Below are 5058 nucleotides of genomic sequence, written 5' to 3'. Positions count from 1 at the left end.
GTAATTTGTATATATATATATATATATACATATATATATATATATATATATATATATATATACACACTTTAAATTGACTAATGGCAACAATTCTGTAGAATTCATACAAAACCGTATATAGAAGACGTACAGAATGTTAACATGTTATCATGGAAAGACTACAGTTGTTATTAATTACTCCGATAATGAACTATCAATCTTTGGATGATGATGCTATGCGTATGAATACGCACAAACTATGTACACTGTATATATACAAATATATATATATATGTGTGTGTGTGTTGTGTGTTTGTGTGAGTATATATATATTTTATTTGTAAACAATCTCTATATATTTATACTTATGTATTTTTATGGCTATGTAGTTGTAACAAGTTCCTCTCCATTCACAGACATATATTATGTAAAAATGTATATTAAATATTGATTAATAAATATAATTATTGTATATGCTATGAATTATATATATATATATATATATATATATATATATATATATATATATATGTGTGTGTGTGTGTGTGTGTGTGTGTGTGTGTGTGTGTTGGAAGGAGACCATATTATGATTTCCACCGAATTGTTGGCATTAAATTAATCAATTTAAAGTTTGTCTTTCCAATTTTCCTTACTAGAATTTTCTAGAAATGGTTCAATTTATAAAAAAATTGAATTATTATCTAAGTTCATCACGAAACTTTAATAAAACTCTTGCTATCCAAACACACCATGCAGATAGGCCTTATATCGATTTTTCACAAATCACCTTCAGGGTAGGTTTGGTCTTTATAGTTAATAACTACATAAAGCCTATCTATAAACCAAACATGCACTGAGGATTTTTTTGGTTTTGAACTCAAGAAACTTGGCAATGAAAATTAAAAAATTAGACAGGAAGTTAAGTAAGGTGAAACATGCTGTGAATTGTTACGCACAATTATATAGACTATATATTCATCGATTTAATAGACTATGCAATTATTATTAGAAACAAACAGCAAACATATCTACTAAAAAAAGTGAATGTATGTATTTAAGCATATATGTATGTACGTTCACTTTATATACATAAAAATAAATATACATACATACATACTGCATACATACATACAGAGCACACATACACACACAAATGCAACACTAACAAAACTCCAACAAATTAAGAATTTAGTAATAACTTAAATGTTCTCAATGCAAGGCTGCCAACTAACTAACTAATTTATAAATTAACTTCTTTAATTTGCCCACACATATTCTCTGGGTGTGTGTTCTCAACAATGCTAGCTCTTCGTACATACTATATTCTTTTATATACAATTATAATATATGTGTGTATATATATATATATACATATATATATATATTTATTAAGCACACACGTACACACACACATGTATATATATATATATATATATATATATATGTGTGTGTGTGTGTGTGTGTGTATATGTATATAATTTTGAATCTAGTTTTGTATCTATACATATGAATTTATTTATGTTTTTCTAAATAAATAAAACCGATGCATTGTTACCAACTACTACATTAACCTTTATTTTGTTATTTGTGTGCATTTTTATTTATTTATTGGATGTGAGTATGTGGACTTTTGGTTTGAGCCCACTAATGTTAAGTTATAAATATATTTTTCTTTTTTTTTCGTATATATGTATATATATATATGTGTATGTGTGTGTGTATGTCTGTGTGTGTGTTGGCTTGTTTGTTGTGTGCGTGTGAGTGTTGTCATATCATATATAAAAAAGAAACGACCCAATCAATTAGAATTAATTATTATCTATATATTAACTATTTTAACTATTTTAACAAGCATGTTATGTGTTAGATCTTTGAACTCAAACGCGTCCTTAAATGGTCTTAATGTGTGTTTGAGTGTGTGTGTGAGTGTGTGTGAATGTATTTGTACGTGAGTGTGTGTGTGTGAATGTGTTTGTACGTGAGTGTGTGTGTGTGTGTGTGAATGTGTTTGTATGTGAGTGTGTGTGTGTGTGTGTGAACGAGTGTGCGTGAGTGCTTTCTATAACGGATTTATATCAGTAGTTAACAATAACAGCTGTGCAGCATAACTGCTCATCTTCTCAATGTTTATTAATGTCATAAAAAGTTTTTTAATGAATAATCGCCGCTATGTTTATATGCACTACTTTCACCGTTGTCGTCATCACCATCATCATCTCATCATTCATCATCACCATCATCACCATCCCCATCATCACCATCCCCATCATCACCACCCCCATCATCATTCATCATCACCATCATCACCATCCCCATCATCAGCACCCCCATCATCATTCATCATCACCATCATCACCATCCCCATCATCACCACCCCCATCATCATTCATCATCACCACCACCCCCATCATCATTCATCATCACCATCATCACCATCCCCATCATCAGCACCCCCATCATCATTCATCAAATTTTGTAAGTGGGATTAAGTAAGTAATTCACCATCATCACCATCCCCATCATCACCATCCCCATCATCACCACCCCCATCATCATCATCACCATCATCAAAATCATCATTATCAACGTCTTCATCGTCGTCGTCATAATCATCATCATCTTTATATTTCTTTCAATTTCATTAGCATAAAAATCTGCATCATTGTTGCTGTCATCGTCCTCTCTATCACCACCACCACAATCATCATCATCATCACCATCATCATCACCACCACCGTCAGCAACAAACCAATGTTCTCGCAATCATCGCCATTTTCTTTATCATCATCGTCATCACTTTCACCATCATCATCGTTATTGTTATCATCATCATCATCATTATCACCATTCTCATCCTCATCATCCTCTACATTATCATCATCATCATCACCATCTACTTCAACGTCATCATCATCATCACCGCATCATATTTCTATTAACACTTGTTCTTGCTCTTATCAAGAAATTAATAATTGCCTCGGCGAACTACATTAATAATAATAATAATAATAATAATAACAATAATAATAATAATAAATAATCGTAATAATAATAATAACATGAAAAATTGTGATAGCGATATTATCAACGATAGTAACGCAACAACAATAACAATAATAATAATTCAATTCAATGATGAGTTTATTCAGCATAATAATAATAATAAAAATACTTATAATGATAATAATAACAACATCAATAATCATAATAATAATAATACAATAAGAGCAACAATTAATTAATTAATTAAAAACTGATTAGCAACAATTGTTTTCGTTGTTCATAATAATTAATTTTGAAATTAAACAGTAATTATCTTAAACTTAGAATACATACATTATAAATTTAATTAGTATTTCTTAATCATCTTCATCATCGTTATTATTATTAAAGATAATAAAAAAATTTATTATACATATTTATATATATAATAAATAAATAAATATATATATATATATATATATATATATATATATATTTATAAATACATTATGAAATCCACAAAATTTTTAGCGTTGGATAGTTTTTATTCAACTAGAAATTTAAACTACTGTATCAATTACGGTCTTTTAGCAGCGTTCATATTGGTTAAGACTGTCAGAAATGCAATAATTTATGAAAATCACAGCATGTTCGGCGTGAGTTAGCTTCCTGTTTAATTTTTCGATTTTTCCAACGGTTGATTGTAAAAAATTCTCAAGTTTCTTAAGTTCAAAACCAAAATTTTTAATTATTTTAAGCATGACAAAAAAGCTTTTACAGTATTTTTATACTATTTTTGGTGTTCGAATTGGTGCGTTGTGTTTGTGGCCAGATGCTCATGCATATATACTGTGCCTCTAATTTGTTGATTCCTTGTTTGTTCAAAGCGAATATTTAACGCTCATTCAATTAGTTTTGCAGTCTTAAACTTCGTTCAATATAACACTTTTACGTGTTTTCATTATCGATGATTCCTCTGCTTCCAAATTTCTTAGTTGGAAGGAATCCAATTGCCCATTGTTGAATTTTTATTATCGGATGTCTTTGTTCTATGAGTATTGACTCGGCTAGTTGTAAGTTAGAATGGTTGTTACTGTAATGTAAGATTTAAACATTGTTGTCCAAGATTTGTCTAGTGATTTTAGTTTCGGGTATCTCTTTCATGTGATTCTTTATAGCGCAAGTTTGTACGTGCATCGTGAGTCTTCTCGATGACTTGGTCGTCGTCATATCAATATATTCAGAATTATGGTGCCCACACTCACCAACATTACATTTAATTGAATATACAAGACGGCTATGATCCTCCAGTGCAGTTGCTTTCCAATCCGAGGTATGACGTTCTTTGGTTGGAGTGGTATACTCGTTCAAATGTAATATTGGCAGCCTAGCATGGCTGATCTTGTTTTATTGGTAATTCAACACCAATTCATTTGTTGCTCTCCTTGTATTATTATTATTATTATTGTTAGTGTTGTTGTTATTATTGTTGTTGATATTATTGTATATAAGTTGTTGCTGTTATTGTTGTTGTTGCTGCTATTTCCTTGTTTTCGCTATCATTATAAATAAATATATATTATAAATTCTATTGAAATCTTAAATCAAAAAAATGTAACGATTTATTATTGTTATTATTATTATTATTGTTGTTGTTGTTTTTGTATTTGTGTTATTAATGCACTTTTTAACTAGTCTCTTTAATTACAGCTTATATAAATTTAACTTCATCTAAACTTCATCATTTAACTTCATATATATAAACCTCCTTGAAAAAAAGATAATAATAATAATAATAAAAACAACAATAATTATAATCATTGCCGATTTAAAATTTAAAAAATTTTACGTAGTCATATCGCAACTACTTCAATATATCATCATCATCATCATCGTCATCATCATGATATTCCTCAGCCTCGTCATCGTCGTCATAACCGTTTTTTTCTCATCATCATTACAATACAGATAATAAAAATAGTACTAACGAGGAGACAACAAACAAACATTCTACATATACACACACACATACACACTCATACACATACACACACACTCATACGCACACATATACACACACATATATATATACATCTA

Source organism: Helobdella robusta, assembly GCF_000326865.2.
Source record: "Helobdella robusta unplaced genomic scaffold HELROscaffold_438, whole genome shotgun sequence".
NCBI classification, from domain to species: Eukaryota; Metazoa; Annelida; class Clitellata; order Rhynchobdellida; family Glossiphoniidae; genus Helobdella; species Helobdella robusta.
Note: the sequence above shows the minus strand (reverse complement) of the source record.